Raw genomic sequence first — 20,443 nt, 5'->3', positions numbered from 1 at the left:
ACATAATGATTCTCTCTTCCTCAAGTTTGTTTGCCGGAAACTCATGCGACTCTTGTCGATACTCTACGGTTTCTTTGGCAAAGAAGCGTGCTGTGCAGTGCAACCGTGTGGGCTGTGTCAAGTTGGGAGGCACCCTTACCTCACCGCAGCGCGTCATCATCCAGCAGCCAAGCGGTGTACTGCGATAACACCTGCAGAGACAACAGTCCCAATACTGGAGATGCGATGTTGCCACCTTCTTCGGTCACGGTGACAGTTGCCCCGAGCTTCGCAAGCAGGTCGCGGCCCAGCAGCTTCACCGGACAGCGGTTACTAAGGAGAACCGAACGGTTAGTCACAGCAATGTCTTCTGTCACTCCCACGCGCAGTGGGTCTGTTTTTTTGAGGCTTTGTGTTATTCCTGATGCTCCCATGAGGCAGATCCGGTTTCCATTTGCAGGAACCACGGCATCTCCTGTCTTCTAAGAGTGGATCTCGTCACCCCTGTGTCCACCAGGAAGGGAAACACACTAAAAAAAGTGGTTAATGTCATCTTGACTGCCTTAACTGTTTGCCTTGTAAAGCCCACAGAGACACTTGGTAGCATCGCGGTGAGTGCTGCTGCCTCTTGACCGAGGCCTCCTCCCAGTGGGACATGCCCGGAACACCTCCCCAGGAGGCATCCGGAACAGGTGCCCGAGCCACCTCAACTGGCTCATCTCGATGCGGAGGAGCAGCGGCTCTACTCCGAGCTCCTCCCGGGTGACAGAGCTCCTCATCCTATCCCTAAGGGTGCGCCCAGCCACTCCGCGGAGGAAACTCATTTCTGCCACTTGTATGCGCGATCTCATTCTTTCGGTCATCATCCAAAGTTCATGACCATAGGTGAGGGTAGGAACGTAGATCGACCGGCAAATTGAGAGCTTCGCCTTACGACTCAGCTCCTTCTTCACCACAACAGACTGGTACAATGACCGCATTACTGCGGACGCCTTTGAGACCTCGCTGGACAATGTGGCTGGGAAGACTGTAGGGTCGCTGTGCTATCTGGAACCTTATAAGCAAATACTGTTGCATTAGTATTGCTTTATATATATATATATATATATATATATATATGTAGAGTATACGTATGGCTACAGCAAAGCCCTTCAGTCATCTGCCTCACTTTAGAACTATTTTTCTGTTAATTTTTCTGTTTGTGAGCCTGAACTTAAACGTGACATATAACTTCCAATTTTTAGCACTCTTGATAAAGATGAACAAAAAAAGACTTAAATAATATTTTTAAAAAGTCTCATTCAGAATTTTAAATGACTTCATTAAACTTGTGCCAGTATTGTAAAATGTATTAGTATAGCTGTGTATCCTTGGCAGGATCTTTGGCGTTTCTCTTCATTTTACTATGGTTTTGATTCTCATTGAATGATCTTATATCTCAAAGGAAAGCCAAACGAGATGAGACTGTAGCCAATTTCAGGAAAACAGAGAATCTTGTACCAGAGGATCTTCTAAGGCGAGCATTCAACATTATCCCAGTAACAACAGAAACTAAGTTGCAGAAATACAGTGTGGGTACGTACTTTTTTTTTCTCTTTTTAAGAGCTTCACATCAGTTAAGTACATTCACTGGACCAGCACAGATAACGATTGGTTTAGGGGATGAGGGTAAGAATTTTAAGTCATTCTAAATACAAAGGATGATGAGGTGATGTTGATCAGAAGAAATGCAGAACCGTGGTTTTACATATGATTCAGTTGATGGTTCCCACTGTCACTGTACTTCACATTCCTTACTGGCCAAACAGAACCACTCACAGAAACATTTTTTCTTTTTTCTGGTCTTCCACCAATTTGCCAAACCCAACTCTGTTTACCAACCCAAGGCAGACTGTCACAGCTCTAGACACAAGAGAAGTCGGGCTTTACCGGAATGATCCGCAAGCCTCTGACCATTGATTTGAGTGTCTCCATTGTTCAGGAGAACTTTCGTCAAGATGAGCACATCACCAGAGGCCTTCCTTTTCTTGAGGTCCCACTTCACGGCGTCACATGCCCTCGTGTGTTAGTCACTGGCTCTTAGGCATCGGAGACCGCCATTTGTCCAACTTCTTGATCAACATGGAGACAGGAGGAATGATCGGAATTGACTTTGGTCATGCCTTCGGAACCGCCATGCAGGTAGGTGTCTTTCATTGCTCCATTGCCAGTCTCTGGAGTCTTTTTTTCTGACCCCAGCCATTGTGTTATGGATTTCGGTCAACATACCACTGGAGTGGTCATGTTGTTCTCCTTTAAGATTTAGGAATTAGACCCTTCTGTCCAAATGCCTTTGCCATACAAGGCTGCAAAACTACATTTTTCTTGTTCTCTCTGATTATCAGAAGGCTGTGAATCTTGCAGTGCAACATCTGGAAGAACAGATAAACTCGTTTCTTCTGCGTGCAGAATGTTGCGTAAGGGTCTCTTAAAGAAGTGGGCCGTCCGCATTGTTGACGCAGAAGTCTCACAGAGGGACCTGGTTCACGAGCCAGCATTATTAGCACTCAATCATAGAACCACGTTGAAGTTTTGGAAGATTAACTTGACAGTTACTGTCTTTAATTGCTACAGAGTTTAGAAAGGGCTTCTGATTGTTCTTTCCCAACTTGCAGGCCAAGTTCTGGGACAGAATAAATGAACCCCTCCAGCTGAGGTGTACACCATCACGCGTGAAAAACCTGGGCCATTCCCAGAAACCATCCTAGTTATTAACAAATGATATACGATCGGAGCGGCACCACGTCTCTAACCACCTGTTAAGAGACACCAATCTACTGTACACCATGTCCCCCATGAAGAGTCTAGGTAAAGGACCAGACACTATTAGATTACGACATTTCCTTCTGGCCTTGTTACACATAGAAATAAATCGGCTCTTTAACACCTCAGACTGCTGATGACGAATATCATTACCACCAACATGCACCATCATAGTCGACACGGCATTATCGGCCAGAGAACTGACACGAGCCTTCACGTCGGACACACGTGTGCGTGAGAAACACTTTACCTTTACATTTACATTTCGATTCCCAGGCCCCCGGACCTTAACATTTCCGACAGCCGAATATCCCAAAATGAGCACATTATTATTATTATTATTATTATTATTATTATTAGGTGAACTGCTTAGAGCCGAAAATCTATTTTGGGTTTGGACGGGAGAACCCAAACCAGGAACCCGTAGCTTCGGCTTCGCTTTATTCGACTTCTTACTCTGAACCGTGACCCAGTCGCCGTGAGAGCGCTCCGGGGTACCCGGCTTCTCATTAGCTGTACTGGGGCCTGTAAGGGTCGACGCCGAGTTCGACACTACGGAGGCATCGGGACACACCGAGTCCAACCAACTCTCCGTTTCTCGTATAGAAATCAAATTCTTAATGCGCTCTTCTAAATCGCGGACTTTCCGCACCAAGTCATTATTTGTTACGCATTTCAAGCAAATGAACTGTTTCTAAAATGTCAGCAGGTGCAACCAAACAAAACATGTTACATAACACACAGGTGTGCCGTCAGACAATACATTCAGAATAGAACTTGCGTTGAACAGGGATTCCATTCTTTCCAAAGACGCCGTCTCAGCAACTGGTGTGTGACTCCACGCTCTGCCTGGCTCTGGACGCTTTGCCTGGCTCTGGACGCTCTGCTCTGTGTTCGTTGACCACAAAGAAACAACACAGCGGTTTCCAGTTACCTGCGGTTAACTGTGGTCCAAAAAACGCTAAGTGGAAAATTCCAGAAATAGACAGTTAATAAGTTGTCTGTTCTCGGAAGCTAAGCAAGATCAGGCCTGGTTAGTACTTGGATGGAAGACCGCCTGGGAATACCGGGTGTTGTAAGTTGTTTTTTTTTTTTTTTCTTCTTTTAAAAAAAAAAAAAAAACATTTCACAGTTTCAAAACCCCTTGCCCCATACGGGGTTGCAGGGAACCAGAGCCTACCCGATAACACAGGGAGCAAGGCCAGAGGGGAAGGGGACGCACCCAGGACAGGACGTCATTCTGTCACCAGGCACTCCAAGCGGGACTTGAACCCCAGACCCACCGCAGAGCAGGTCCCGGCCTAACCCACTGCGCCACCACATAGTAAATCAATAGTAAAATTATATTTTAAAAAAAAAAAAAAGTTCACAACACCTGGTATTCCCAGGCGGTCTCCCACCCAAGTACATAACAGGCCCCACCTTATTTAGCTTTCGAGACGGGACGTAGTCAGGGCGGTAGAGCTGCAAACGAGTAGGTGTGCCACCGATGCCTTACTTGTTGCTGCTACCCGTGAAAGGCTCACGCAAAGAACGCTCGAGCATGCGACGCCTGCTTGGGCTTTGGCCGCACAAAGCGGAGCGCACTTTTGCCTCTCTCTTGTGAAATGCTCACGAGAGTCCAACGAAAAGCAGTCATGACTTTCAGTATACGCGATCGATGTCACACATTAAAATCACGCACCAAACGGGACAAAAAGAGACTCAAGAGAAGAATAAACTGTTCTGAATAAACACCTGGAGTCACAAAAGTGTTAAACACGGGGGAGAATTAAAATCCAGTGCAATCCTGCTACAGAAATGAAACATTGAAGAGTGACTGTTCCCAGAGAATAATTGCGCTTCCAGGTGGCAGCCCTCACTGGAGCCTGAAAAAGTGAGGGGTAAGAGAGAGCGGTTCCTCGGGTGCGAAACAAAACAGAGGGGAAAATAAAATAAATAAGTTAATCAACAATAAAATTCTAATTTAAAAAAATAACAAAACTCCTCACTGCTGTTGAGTTAGAGAGTGTACAGCTGCTCCTTACACATCAGAACTTACATTATTACTCAAAGGTGACACTACTGCATACATACTTCCGACTTTACAGAGTCTCAGATGAACACTGAACATTACGCCTGGACAGGGACTTCAACCCTGGACTCTCAGATTAAAAGTCTGATGCTCTACCAACTGAGCTACCCAGGCCCTTAGTATAAGTGGGCGCTTGGCGTGGTGGAAGGGCTCGTGTGATCTAGGGAACTCCAGACCTACATCGTCAGGAACACTATGCTCCTCGTAGGGTTTCCCAAGGCGAACAGGTCTGGAGTGAAGATCCAGACTAACACGATCCAAAAACCTCCATGGAAAAGGTAAACACGAGATCGTTTACCCTGCCCGGAATAGCGTCACCGGGACCTACACCTGGAGCCAGGCCTGGGGGTAGTGTTCCTAGGCGAGCGCCTGGTGGCCGGGCAGCCCACGTACCCCGGCCGGGCTCAGCCCAAAAAGGCATCGTGGGGGGACCACCTGCAAGGTCCGGCATGGGGGTCCGGTGCAATGTATACCTGGCAGCGGGAGGCGGCAGGAGGGAGCAGGAGGGAGCGGGGTGGCGCATGGCGTCGTAGCCCCTCGCGACGGAAACTGGCTCTTGGTACGTGGAATGTCACCTCGCTTGGGGGGAAGGAGCCGGAACTGGTGCGGGAGGTTGAGAAATACCAACTGGATATAGTTGGGCTCACCTCCACTCACAGTGTTGGCTCTGGAACCAAACTCCTCGATAAGGGGTGGTTCCTCTCCTACTCAGGAGTTGCATGAGGCGAGAGGCGCCGGGCGGGCGTGGGGACACTCACAAGCCCCCGGCTGGCTGCCATACAGTTGGAGTTTGCCCCGGTGGGCGAGAGGGTCGCCTCAATGCGACTTAGGGTCGCAGAGAGGAAGACTTTGACTGTTGTGTGCTCACTAATGCACCAAACAGCAGCTCAGAGTATTCGGCCTTCTTGGAGAAGGTGGGTGGGGTTCTGGACAGGACCCCACCTACACACTCCATAGTCCTACCGGGGGACTTCAACGCTCACGTTGGCAAGGACTGGAAAATCTGGCGGGGGAGGGTGATTGGGAAGAACGGCTTGCCCAATCTGAACCCGAATGGTGAAATGTTATTGGACTTCTGTGCTAGTCGTGGCTTGTCCATAACAAACACCATGTTCGAACGCAAGGATGCTCATAAGTGTACTTGGTACCAGAGCACCTTCCGGCCCTCACGCAGAATGCCCTCCTCCTGACCTCGGCCGCGCCTTGATGTGCTGCCCATGAAGACCACAAGCGGGTGCGGGGGGCAAGGCGCAAGCTCGGCGGAGTCCAACAGCCACGCTGAACGGGCTTGACTTGATGCCGAGTGTGCGGACGCGGCTCTCGCTCGGTGTGTTGCGAAGGCCGATTGACCCTCAGCAGTGGCCCCGGCACCCCGTACTCCCGAACTGCCTCGCGCGGAATTTCTCGGCGAACGCGGCCGTAGGCCTCCTCCAAGTGCACGCAACACGTGTAGACTGGATTAGCGAACTCCCGTGCCCCCTCAGTTATCGGCGAGAGGGTAAAAAGCTGCTCCGCTGCTCCACGGCCCGGACGGAGCCCGCATTGCCCCTCTTCAACGTGAGGTTCAGCTGTCGGCCGGAGCCTCCTTTCCAGCACACTGGCATAGACTTTCCCCGGGAGGCCGAGAAGTGCGATACCCCGATAGCCGGAACACGCTCTCCCGTGCCCTTTCTGAGAGACGGCGACCGCCAGCCCAGTTTGCCAATCCAAAGGCACCGTCCCCGAGGTCCGTGCAACATTGCACGGGCGTGTCAGCCATGACAGGCCCCACAACATCCAGGGCCCTAAGCAGTTCCGGGAAAATCTCGTCCGCCCCACCCCGCTGCTTTGCCACTGTGGAGCTTTCCAACTACCTCAGCGACTTCCACCAGGGAACTGGACTCTGATATGGCGATAAGGATAGGAATGGGAATAGGAATAAGGATGGGGGGCTTAGGGTCAGAGAGAGGGTTGAGGAAAGGGATAGGGATAGGTGTAGGGTTAGGGACAGGTTTCGGGTTTGAGGTTGGGTTGAAAACAGTGACAGGGACAGGGATAGCCGCAAAGTGACCGTTTGTTCTAGGAAAGTGATTCGGATAGGGTTAGGGTTAGGGTTATGGATAAGGATATGGATCGGGCGGTCCACGAGGGTGGCCAGGGCTTCCACCAGGGCCCGGCGCTCTGCGAGCCGGACCGCTACGATCGCGTCCAGCGACTCCTGCTGCTGCAGCTGCATCCATTGGAGAATGCGCTCCAGCTGGTCTCTGTCCGTCTCGCCGGCTCCCGGGTTTCGGCACGACCGCAACAGACGAGGCAGGTGACCACGGACGCGGTGCCCGTCTGCGAAGGGGTTTTGTTCAGTCACGGATCAGGGAGAAGGAAGGGGATGGAAAAGGGGGGGTAGGAGGAAACTGGCAGGATGGGCTTCGTGCCGATCAGGGGGGCGAGGGCCCTTGGGTCGGTCCGGGCGGCATCGCCTCCGGGCTCGGGTTCGAATTCGCGCTCATGCTCGTCTGCGTGGATCCGCTCTCCTCCTCCGTCTCTCTCACTCACTGCTGGGCACAGGTGAAGAAATAGGGAGTGCAATCAACCCCAGCTGCGACTGCCTCGTCCCCATCTCCGCCCCCTTCCCCGGCCGCCTCGGCGTGCTACATATGCATTTGTATGAAGGTGGTCAAAACAAACACAGGCAAGCGGAATTATATTTCGAGGTGGAATGCCTGAGTGAACGTGTAAGAAGTCTTTAGTCTAGATTTGAAGGCAGAAACAGACGGGGCATTTCTGACGGTAACTGGCAAAGTATTCCACGGTTCAGGCGCTCAGTAGCGAAAGGCACGACCTCCTACTGAGGTCTTATTGATCACAAGCACTTTAAGGTAACCTGCATCCAGTGAACAAAGGTATCATCCTGGGATATGAGAATCAATAATCTCACAAAGGTATGCAGGAGCAATGCCATGTATTGCCATACAGGTCAAAAGTAGGATTTTATAATTAAGTCTAAATGCGACCGGGGCCAACGTAACGATTTAAGTAGCGGTGTCATACGGTCGTACTGCCTAGTTCTAGCGACAGCTCTTGCAGCAGCATTTTGTACCGACTGTAGCCTGGATACAGTATCGTATGGACAGCTCGATAATAAAGCATTACAGTAGTCCAGCCTGCTTGAAACAGAAGCACGAACCAGTTTCTCAGCATCACAGCTGCATAGGAATCGCCGTAACTTAGCTATGTTTCTTAACTGAAGGAAGCACGACTTAGTCAAAGCACTTACATGAGATTCAAATGACAGCTTCCCAAATCCTCGACACAATCCGTACGCTTGAAGCTAATAGCATTTGTTGTAAAAGACTGGCGTGATTATGTCGAGAGTTTTGCCATCGCCTCCCACCGCAAGTACCTCTGTTTTACTGGCATTTAGAGATGTAGATTTTTTTTTTTTTTTTTTTTTTTAACACATCCGTAATTTTATACTGGTAAAACAATTAGCTGAAGACACCACACGTGATGGATCATCAGGTTCAAACGATACATATAGCTGTGTGCCAGCGGCATACGAACGGAAATTCATATTGTGCTTGCGAATAATGTCACCCAGTGGTAACATATAGAGTGAGAACAGTAATGGCCCCAACACAGAGCCCTGCGGCACACCATACTTGAACCATAGTTGAGATGAAGGGGGTGCAGTCAACAGATTTTAGTACAAAATTGCTCACGGTTGGCTAAATATGAGTCAAACCGCTTCAGAAGGGGGCCTCTTAGGCCAACCGGGTTTTCAAGTCTACTCAGTAGGATGCCATGGTCTGCGGCACTGGAGTCCGGCACTTACTTTCTTACTTATGCCTACTACCCCTCTTGGGGCATAGGCCGTCAACAGGGGCTCTCCAGGCATCTCTGTCCTGGGCCAGTTTTTCCAGTTTTCCCCAGGTGTGGCCCATCCTCTTGGCTTCTGCATCCAGGTGGCGTCGCCATGTGTTTTTTGGCCGGCCTCGAAAGGTTGCTATGATGATGCGTGGTCCATGGGCCTCCCATCCGGTGAGAGCTCTCTGGGCTGTCTTATTTAACATCAGAGCCACACCTTGGGTGTGGGGGGCGTTGTCTTCCTCGTGTCCTGAAAACAGCAGCATTTCTCCCGATGATAGCCTCTTCTGGCCTGAGCCAGTCCACCGTGACTCGCTGATTCCCAAGATTGCAAGTCTGTATGCCCTCATTTCTGCGGCCACCTGTGCCGCCTTTCCAGCTTCGTACATGGTCCTCACATTCTAGTGGGGACTGGGTCTAAAGGACAGGTAGTACCTTTCACAGAGCGAACTAGCACGGTAGTTTCCTCAACGTTTATTACGTCGAAGCTACCGAGACGGTGCGGACAACTAATGTTATCATACCCAGAAGAGCTTATGCTGGCTAAGAGCGAACTAGAGGGCACTATGGATTCGTGGATATTCTCTAATTTCTTATTGAAAAACAACATAAATTCATCATTAGTAATGGTTGCAGAATTGCACTGTTTATTATCTTTGCGTTTATCAGTTGAGTAAGCGATGGCATTAAACAGGAAGCGAGAGTTCTTCCGATTTTCATCAATTAACTTTGCATAGTATTCGGATCTGGCGTGAAAAAATGCTTTTTTTTTTTTTTTACTTATTAATTTATTCTTTTAAGACAAACGGACCAGGCTACGTAACAAACGTTTAGCTTAGTTGAGCGCCATCTACGCTGTAATTTACGACATTCTAACTTTATTGCATGAGTTGATTCGTTGAACCACGGTGAGTTTCTTACAGTTCGAATAAGTTTAGCTTTTGGTGGGGCTGCAGAGCCTTGGGCGAATATCTTTGCTCGTTCCAGAATATGAGCTTCTAATGTAATCAACAATTTTTGCAGTAGTGTTTTCGTCAGCATGCCGCACGATTTTGGTCTTACTGTGGTCGGACGGCACCGGCACGCATAGATCAAAAGTTAATAGGAAATGATCAGAAATAGTCTCGTTTCAAGGAATAACATTAACACGATGAACATGTGTGCCGTAGGTTATGACGGGATCGAGCGTATGGTTACGGGAACGAGTAGTACCGTTAACAACTTGAGTAAAGTCGACGGAGTTTAAGAGAGACTTAAAACTGTTAGCGAGAGTATCCGATGACGCGCCTATATGAACATTGAAATCACCCATCAAGATAATTTTGTCATGAGTAATGACTAAATCGGTGATAAAGTTACTGAATTCCTCGAGAAAGGAGGAGTACGGTCTAGGTGGACGGTAGAAAAAAGAAACAAAGGTATGTTGGGTGTTGACTTAAAATCTAGCTCTAGAACGTCAAACGAGGTAAAATTATCATGATTTCTCAGTGTTATCAGAATCAGCTTTATTGCCAAGTATGTTCACACGTTGAGAGGGTTCAGGATTCCGCTAAGGGTGTCCCCTGGGCACCTCCCCTTTGGGGCTATACCAGGCACGGCCGACTGGGACGAGAGCCCAGGATCGGCCCAGGACCCGTCGGAGAGGCGGCATCTCACTGCTGTCCCAGGTGTAACTGGGGATTCTTCAGCTTGAGCTGGAAAAGATTACAAAGGACAGGTACACCCACTCTCCACCGCAACCCTAGAAGGGGGAGCAGGATGCAGCGCTGCAGGTTTAACAGCAGCATAGCAAACACAGCTCAGGTAGGACTCACAAGATCCCATCAGGCAATCAAACCCCAGTCTCCTGCATGACAGGCGGGGATACACACCACTATACTAATGAGGAGGCAGCTGCAGGTGATTTTTCTATTTCTTGGTGCCACTCCAAAGCACTCCCTGGGAGCACGTCAGCCTCCCCAAGCTGGGTGCTGGGTCAGGATGGCTGAGCGGTCTAAGGTGCTGCATTCAGGTTGTTGTCACGAACCACGTTGCAGCTTCTCAAGTTCGCAAATGACGAGACTGACTCCTGGCTTTCTAATAAAACGTTACATTTAATTAAAATACCAACAAACATCCGTCGCTCCACTTGTACACTCTGAGGCAGTACACTCTGAGCCAAACTCTTCTTCTCTACTTCTTTTTTCATTTACGCAAAAAGACCAAGGAACGTAATTAACGTATGGACATCTAGTGGCAGTTCTATAAATCGCATTTCAAATTGTACAATTAAACTCAATGCCAATCATTTCATCAGCAATTACAAGTTGACAACCAAATACAAACAACACCTTTCCACACAACATCAACAACACCAACTCAAACAATAAAAATACAACATCCTCTCCCCCCCCCCATGAAGACCGTAACACCATCAAATTCCTAAAGGATATAAACGCTGAACAGGTCTTCTTAACACAGTCCCAGCCGGAAGATGCACAGTGCACGACCTCACACGTCCATCTCTGCCTGGGATCAGCTCCTTTATTATCCCAGTTTTCCAGATCTGTCGTGGCATTCGGTCATCTCCAACCAAGACCAGATCTCCTTCCTTTAGCGGAGTAGGAGGGGGTATCTTACTGGCATGTGCAGACTTCAAGTCTAACAGATACTCCGTTCTCCATCGCTTCCAGTACTCATTCAGAAGCCTCTGACGATATTTCCATCTTCGTGTGAGTTCCTCTTTGCCAATGTTGGTGGCTTGACTCTCAATGTGGAAAGACTTTGGTGGTAAAGAAGTAAGTCTTTTCCCAACAAGAAAACGTGCTGGTGTCAACGGTTGAGGCTCTTCCAACTCACTGTACACAAATGTGAGTGGCCTTGAATTGACTATCACCTCCACCTCTGTCAACAACGAAGACAATTCTTCAAAACTCAGTGAAGCTCTCCCCATCACTCTTTTCAGGCTTGTTTTCACTGATCGGATTAACCGTTCCCAGAATCCACCCCACCAAGGTGCTCTTTCTGCAATGAACTTCCACCTGATGCCGTTTGAGGAAAAATATTCCAGAAGCTCAGGCTCTTTAATTGCTGCCCAGAGTTCTCTGAGATCATGATCAGCCCTTTTGAAGGTTTGAGCATTGTCTGAGTAGATGACTCTGCAGAGGCCACGCCTGGACACGAACCTTTTTTAGAGCCAGGAGGAATTTTTCTGTGGACAAGTCTGACACCAACAGGATACCTGCCCGGATCGAGGCCTGTTCTCCCGGAGGAGCTCAGGAGGAGACGCCGCGGGTGCAGAGCCGGTGCAAAGAGAAGAGCAAAGAGGAGGAGGTTTAAACCATCTGTCCCGTCGATCATCACCGGGAACGTGAGGTCTTTGGGAAATAAGATGGACGAGTTGTGGGCACTGATTCGGACCCAGAGGGAGTACCGGGACAGCAGCATTTTGTGCTTTACGGAGACATGGCTGCAACCGGACTTCCCGGAACACAGTGCCTCCATACCCGGCTTCAGGACAGTTCGGGCGGACAGAGACGTCAGGCTGAGCGGTAAGAAGAAGGGCGGTGGGATTGCAGTGTTTCTGAATGAACGGTGGTGCAATCCCGGACATATTACTGTGAAGGAACGTTTCTGCTCGCCGGACACCGAACTCCTAGCTTTGAGTATGCGTCCATATTATTTACCACGGGAGTTCTCCTCCGTCATACTGGTCGGGGTTTACATTCCACCATCAGCTGATGAGGCATCGGCATGTGACGCGGTACACACCACCATTGCTAGGCTACAGTCTCAGCACCCCGATGCTTTTGTGGCTGTTACTGGAGATTTTAATCATGTTAGATTGGACTCAATTCTTCCAACTTTTCATCAGTTTATTGATTGCACTACGTGGGAGAACAAAACATTGGATCTGTTCTATGCAAATGTTGAGGATGCATATACCGCCACTGCACTGCCCCCACTTGGTAGATCAGACCACAATCTTATCCTTTTAACACCTCAGTATGTCCCTGCAGTTCAAAGGCAGCTTATTTCCACAAGGAATGTGAGGAGGTGGACTCAGGAGGCCAGTGAGGTCTTGCAGGACTGCTTTGAAACAACAGATTGGGATGTGCTCTGCAGACCACATGGGGACGACATCAATAACATCACTGACTGCATCACGGACTATATTAATTTCTGTGAGGACACTATCATTCCAACCCGGACAGTACGCTGTTTTCCTAATAACAAGCCTTGGATTACCAGTGACCTGAAGGGTTTGCTGAACCAAAAGAAGAGAGCCTTCAGGTCTGGTAACAAGGACGAGATGAGAAGGATACAGCGCCAACTGAAGGTGGCACTGAGGAAGTGTAAAGACTCTTATAGACAAAAGCTGGAGAATAAACTCCAGCTGAACAACGTGAGGGATGTGTGGAGGGGCATGAAGCAGATCACAGGATATAACATCAAAGATCGCCAGCAGGACGGCAGCCTGGACAGAGCCAATGAGCTGAATTTGTTCTTTAACAGGTTCAGCACTGGACCCCCTGCTGGCCCTCCCCACACCGGACCAGTCTTCACACCCTCTTTGTCACCCTCTTATGCCTTGCATCGTACCCACACCCACCCCCCCCACAGTGTACGTCTGACCACAACCCCCCAACTCCAACCCCCATGAATGTGACCATTGGCCAGGTGAGAAGACAGCTGGAGAGACTCCATCAAGGCAAGGCTGCAGGCCCGGATCACATCAGCCCCCGGGTCCTGAGGTCCTGTGCAGCCCAGCTGTCTGGCATCCTGCAACACATCTTCAACCTGAGTCTGTTGCAGGAAAGGATTCCGGTGCTATGGAAGACATCTTGCTTAGTACCGGTGCCAAAGATAGCCATCCCATCTGGCCCCAGTGACTTCAGACCAGTTGCCCTAACGTCACATGTTATGACGGTACTGGAGAGACTGGTGCTGAAGCAGCTGAGACCACAGGTAAAATCTAGTCTGGACCCTCTTCAGTTTGCCTATCGGCCTCATGTGGGTGTGGATGATGCCCTCGCCTATCTGCTGCATCGAGCTCATTCTCACTTGGATGGTAGTGGCAGCACTGTGAGGATCATGTTTTTTGACTTCTCCAGTGCCTTTAATACCATCCAACCTCTTTTGTTGAGTGAGAAGCTGCTGGGGATGGGTGTCAGAGCATCTACGGTCTCCTGGATCTCTGACTATCTGTCAGACAGGCCTCAGTTTGTACGGCTGGGGAGCTTCCTGTCTGATGTTTTGGTTAGCAACACAGGAGCGCCATAGGGAACTGTTCTGTCACCATTCCTGTTCACTCTGTACACCTCTGATTTTCAGTATGATACTGAGCTTCTGCCATTTGCAGAAGTTCTCTGATGACTCTGCAGTGGTGGGGTGTATCAGAGATGGACAGGAGTTGGAGTATAGGCACCTGGTGGATAACTTTGTGGAGTGGTGCAGCAGGAATCATCTACTCCTAAATGTCAGGAAGACCAAGGAGTTGGTCGTCGACTTTAGGAAGACAAGAACTGCAGTCAGACCCATAAAGATTCTGGGGGAGGAGGTTGAGACTGTTCAGAAATACAAGTACTTAGGTGTCCACTTGAACAGCAGTCTGGACTGGAAGGACCACACTGATGCTGTGTACAAGAAGGGAATGAGCAGACTCTATTTTCTGAGAAAGCTCAGATCTTTCAATGTGTGCAGCAAGATGCTGGAGATCTTCTACCAGTCTGTTGTTGCGAGTGCCATCTACTTTGCCGTGGTCTGCTGGGGGAGCAGCATCAACGCCAGAGATGCAGGCAGGGTGAACAAGCTCATCCGTAAGGCCGGTATCATCATTGGACAGAACATGGAGACGTTTGAGTCAGTGAGGAATAGGAGGTCACTGAACAAACTGCTCTCCATCATGGACACTCCATCCCACCCACTTCACAGCACGCTGCAGAGACAGCGAAGCTCATTTTCTAAAAGACTCATTCAGCTCCGCTGCCGTAAAGAACGGTTCAGGAAATCATTCCTACCATTTGCAATAACTTTGTACAACAGCTCGCCTCTGTGTGACAGATGAACTATTCAGCACTATTGTTAGTTCATTTTGTTAATACTTCATGACTATATTACCGTTTTGTACAACTTGCACTTTACTGTTGCAGTACATACTGTTTTAATTTATTTATTTAATTCTTCCAACTGTATACATAATTGTACATTCTTATATTTTTATCTTGTATTTTTAACTTGAATTTTTCCACTTGTTTTATATGTTTTTTAAATATATTGCAAGTATTTATCTGACTTGTGTTCTGCTGCTGTAACATAATAATTTCCCTTGTGGGATCAATAAAGTATATCTATCTATCTCTAAGTGTACCGCTCGTGTCACAGCACAAGTGAACAATGCAATGTATGCCTTTTCTACGGTGGTCTGAGTTTTCACATAAAGAGGGCCAGCAAATTCAATGCCTGTAATTTCAAATGGAGGCGCTTCAACAATCCTGTCCCTTGGTAGGGGTGCAGTCACCTGCTGAGCTGGGGTTGCTGTGAACCTTTTGCAGATCATGCAGGCAGATATGATCTTCTTTACCTTCCGTCTGGCACCTGGGATCCAGTATCTTTCTCTCAGCTGGACCAATGTGTCCCTGACCCCTGAATGCATTACCTTGTTGTGGCAACACATAACCAGCATGTCAGACAGTCAGTGGTTGGTAGGTAGCAGCCATGGATGCTGCTCTCTCTCACTCAGTCTTGACTGTTGCAACCTTCCTCCCACACATATTACTCCATACTCATCAAGGAAAGGGTTAAGGTCTCTGATTTTTGAGTCCCTGTGAGTATTCTGCCCTGTCTTCAATTCATTTATTTCTCTGGCAAACACCTTGCCTTGTGCCTCCTGAATCCACAATCTTTCAGTTTCTGACAGCTCCTCTGCTGTGAGGTCTCCTCGTTTCTTGTCTTGAGCACGACAATTATGGACAAATCGTCTGATCCAAGCAGTGACTCTTAAAACAGTGGTAAGCTTACTGAATGCTTCTAGCTGTAGTAGTGGTTCAGACTGAGTCACTTCAGTGTTGCTAAGCTGGACTGTCACTTGACATGGCTTCATCTCAGACTTCAATTCTTCCTCAGAACACCCTTCCACTGTCGATTCTGGTTGTGTTGGTGACGTTAGGAAAGGCGGACCTGACCACCACAACCCATCTCCTTTCAGCTTGGATGCTGTCTGTCCTCTTGTGATAAGGTTTGCTGGGTTGAGCTTACCACAACAATGTGACCATGATTATGGTGCTGTCAGTGACTGTATTTCTGTGACTCTGTTCGCAACGAACTGCTTCCACTTTTGTGCTGAGCCACGAATCCACTGAATAACTATCATGGAATCTGACCACAAACAAAGCTGGGATGGCATCATGTTCAGAATCTTTAACAAGTTGCTCCCTACTCTAGCTCCAACTAAAGCTCCCATCAACTCCAAACGTGGTAGAGTTAGTTTCTTTATGGGAGCCACTCTCGATTTGGATGCAACAAAACTGGTGACAGTTCTTCCATCCTTAGTTCGTCCTTGGAGGTATGCAACTGCTCCATATGCCCTTTCACTGGCATCACTGAAGACATGAGGAAGTGGGGATTGCTCATTCTGCCAGTCGCTTACTCTGTACCACCTCGGAATGGCAATCTGATGCAGCTGTGGGAGCTCCATGCACCATTGTTGCCATTTATGACTGAGGTCTTCTGGCAGCTCCTCGTCCCATCCTAAGCCCCTTTGCCACATGTCTTGGAAAAGGCACTTAACTCGTATAGTGAATGGTGCCAGGAAACCAATGGGATCGAATATTCTAGCTGATGATTTTAGGACGCTTCTTTTCGTGTTACCCTGCTCCTTTAAGATGCTCATCAGTTGTCTAAGGTCAAAGACAAAATCATCACTATCTGGCCTCCACACCAACCCAAGCACCTTTAGCACGCAACCATGTGCTTCAGATTCTGGCATACATTCAAATGCACCATTCAGCCACTTAGCCTTCAGTTCTGCGGAATTCGTCGTCCACTTACACAAGTTCATGCTGGCTGTGGACAAGATCTCCTTTGCTCCTGATGTCAACATATAAGCCTCGTCGATATCCTCTGCGCTGGCAATCAGATCGTCTACATAAAGGCAGGTTTCTAGAATGTTAACAGCATGTGGATGGCTGTTTCTGTAACCTTGTAGATGATGCCGGATCGTGGCTGCCAGCAGGAATGGGCTTGAAGAAACCCCAAACACGACACGAGTCATCCTCATCTTGCGTGGCCTTGTGTTCTCAGTGTCAGGTGGTCCTGTTATCCATAAAAATCTTAAGGCATCTCTGTCTTTCGTTGCAATGGATATCTGTAGGAAAGCCCTTGTAATGTCTGCTGTGAATGCAACTGGATGCAGTCTAAATTTCACTAAAATGCTTGAAAGGTCTGGATTAAGGTTTGGACCGGTCAGTAAACAATCGTTAAGAGATGGACTGCCACGCTCATGAGAGGAGGCATCAAAGACTACTCTCAGTTTAGTTGTCATTTTGTCTTCTCTGATAACAGCATGATGGGGCAAGTAATACATCACACTGTCCTCCGTCACCTGTGAACAGTTGTCTTCTGGGACATCTTCACACACCCCCTGCTGTAGATAATCCTCAATGACATCATTGTATCTCTTGAACAATACTACATCTGTTTTCAGTTTCCTTTGCAGTCCATCGAGTCTTTTCTGGGCAATTCTGAAATTGTCTGGGAGGTGTGGGGTATTTTGCTTCCACGGTAACCCTACCTCATATCGCCCTCTAATATATTTGACTGACTCCTCAAAGCTCTGTCTAGCTTCGCGGTCATCTGCGTAGTCCCCATCTCCCTGTGTTATGCCAAGGGAATCCAATTCCCAGAACATGCGCAGCTGCTTTGAGACTTCATTGCATTCACTTATTCCAATGTTCATACAAGCAACCTCGCCCATATTTGAAGCAGAGACTGGTCCCTGTACTGCCCAGCCAAATATTGTTTCTACAGCTACTAGGGCTTCTGATATTCGCTCTACTCTTCCTGACAATATCCTCCAGTAGAAATCGGCGCCAATCAGTACGGATATTTCTGGCTCCTCCCTGCTATCGACTGAGACATCTGCTAGTGGTAGGCCCCTCTTCCCTAGCTGGTGTCGAATGTGTTCACCAGGCACCTTCATAATTGCAGTGCACACTTGCGGTGTCTCAGTGGCTTCAATCTCTATTTTCTGTTCCTTATTCCAGACATTCTCCAGCACTAATTTTACAAGATTCCTCACAGCCGTTACCGGGTTCTCAGAGCCAAAGGTATGCAACTTCAGAGTCTCCCTCCTTTGAACTGGCAGACCCAAAATCTTTACCTGCTTCTCGTGGATGAAACTTCGTTGGCTCCCACCATCCATTAAACAGCGCACCGCCTTCCGTCCGCTGGGTCCTTCAGTCCATGCTCTCACTGTTTGCAACAGCACAGTGTTCTGGTCCTTCGTGTGTGTGTTTGCAGTACGGGGCATAACGGATGAAATTAGTGCATCTGTAGAACCTTCAGTGTCATTGGGGGCTTCTGCTTGTTTGGCCTTGTCACACAATGTAGCGTGGTGTCTTCTGCCACAAGCAGTGCATGACACACCCTTTGTTTTGCAAACCTTTGCGATGTGTCGTGCTCGTAGGCAAATAAAACACCTCCCCCTTTTCTTTAATTTCTCTTTTCGGGTGTTCACTGTGTCATCCGTGCACGCTTCTGATTTGTGGCTTGTGCTATCACAGAATATACAAGTAAGAGGTGCGGTCGAACTGCCTGTGTGGAGAGCTGCGGCTGTAGGCACATTTGCCCTTCTGACCCTTGTCTCGCTCCGTACATCTACTTTACAGTATTGCTTGTGAGAAGCCTGTACATCCTTGGTTATGGTTCCTGTGTTAGTCAAGTGCATCGCACGCTCCCTACTTTCAACCTCCCGTTGCAGAAAAGTAACAAGCTCAAGAACCTTCCATTCATGACCTGGACTCATTTTGCGGGTATACTCAAGGGCAAGATCATCTGGTATCATTTGAAGCAGTATGGGGCACAATAATCCTCCATAAGTGTCTGATACAACACCTAAGGATTCTAAACTTCTGATCTGTACCTCACACTCGTCATACAGTTGTCTTAATGCTTCAGCGTCGGAAGATTTCTTTACTGGAGTCAATTTCAATAATTTGGACATGTGCGCATTCACCACAAGGTCCTTTCTTCCAAATCTTTCCTTCAGCATATCAACTGCTGTGTCATAATTGCTGTCCGATATCTTTAACCCTGCAACAGCTCGGGCAGCAGGTCCAGCGAGGTATGACTTCAAGTAAGCAAATTTCTCCGTTTTGCTCAATTCTCTGTTTTCATGGATAGCAGTTTCAAACTGATCCCAGAACTCTTGCCAAAGACATACTTCTCCGTTAAATTTACTTATAGACAGCTTCGGTAATTTCACCGATGATCTATTAGTTAATCTGTCTGTATGCGTACTCACATCACTTAGCCGGGCCGCCCTTACTCCCTCCGTCGCGTCAGTCTGACGTTCAATCAACCTGGCAGCACGGGTTTTCCACAGACTGATGTGGTCCTGATAGTCTGCGGTTTTCGCGACATCGGCATGTAGCTCGTCTATTGGTATTTCATCTTCTATGTCTTTATCCAATTCGCGGAGATTCTCCTCCTTAATGGAGAGCATGGACAACAACTCTCTCAAACGGTCACAATTCACGTTGTCCTTACATGTTTCTTCTTCTAGAGACCGCAGCAGTTTCGTTGCGGATGCCCGCAAAACTCCGCGTTTATGTTTCAGCCTCTGTAGTCGGTCTGACATTTTCTCTTTCACCTTTTACTTCGCGGCTAGGTGCAACGAGCTACCCGTTTAGTTCGCCTCTTCCCGGGTTTCGGCACCAACGTATGGACATCTAGTGGCAGTTCTATAAATCGCATTTCAAATTGTACAATTAAACTCAATGCCAATCATTTCATCAGCAATTACAAGCTGACAACCAAATACAAACAACACCTTTCCACACAACATCAACAACACCAACTCAAACAATAAAAATACAACACAGGTCACAGTCTCCACTGGAGGCGTGGGTTCGAGTTCCACTTCTGACAGCTTTTCGGAAGGTCTGCAGCTAGCGCCCAGTGGCCGAGTCAACCGGCTTGGACCCTGAGGGTGGGAGAGATTTTTAGGTAGTCGTGGCTGAGTGGTTAAGGCGATGGGCTTGAAATCCATTGGGGTCTCCCCGCGCAGGTTCGAGTCCTGCCGACTACGCTCTGCAGGTGGCCGGTTCCTGAGGTGCTTTGGTAAAGTCTGCTCTTCCTTCACACCCCCTCTATCTGCTGTACTTTTATTTATTCATTTAATACGAAAAAGTACACGAGTGGCCGGGCGACGCGCAACCCTCCATACCGAGGGCAGACTTTGCGCTGGACTTGGTGGCGCACAGCTGTAACCTTCGCATTCGGGTGACTGAGGTTGCTGCGCTGCTTGAGTCGGGGGTTCTGGTATTTGCGTGTGCCATGGCCAACGGGAGTCCTGGTGACGGTCAGCGTCGACACGGTACTTCCTGGGGAGCCTCGGTGCACCGCGTTGTCGAGGGAGAGGTGAAACAACCCAGGCAGGTGAAAGCACCCCGTGCTGAGCGGTCTGCGCGTTGCAGCCTCCTGCTTTTCTGCCGCAAAGCGCTGTGGCGAAACAAACACCATGTTCGATCACAAGCATGCTCATTG

The 20,443-nt window shown here is 48.5% G+C and overlaps 2 non-coding genes across 2 annotated transcripts; one reads left to right on the top strand and one right to left on the bottom strand.

Annotated features, from left to right (window-relative positions):
* Positions 1-4,896: 4,896 nt before the first annotated feature.
* trnak-uuu (transfer RNA lysine (anticodon UUU)) lies at positions 4,897-4,969 on the bottom strand. Its single transcript has one exon. It is a non-coding gene; the product is annotated as a tRNA-Lys (tRNA).
* Positions 4,970-19,903: 14,934 nt separating this feature from the next.
* Positions 19,904-19,985, top strand: trnas-uga (transfer RNA serine (anticodon UGA)). The gene has a single exon. It is a non-coding gene; the product is annotated as a tRNA-Ser (tRNA).
* The last annotated feature ends 458 nt before the right edge of the window (positions 19,986-20,443 follow it).

Source organism: Scleropages formosus, unplaced genomic scaffold (assembly GCF_900964775.1).
Source record: "Scleropages formosus unplaced genomic scaffold, fSclFor1.1, whole genome shotgun sequence".
NCBI classification, from domain to species: Eukaryota; Metazoa; Chordata; class Actinopteri; order Osteoglossiformes; family Osteoglossidae; genus Scleropages; species Scleropages formosus.
This window is presented reverse-complemented; position numbering and strand designations above follow the sequence as displayed.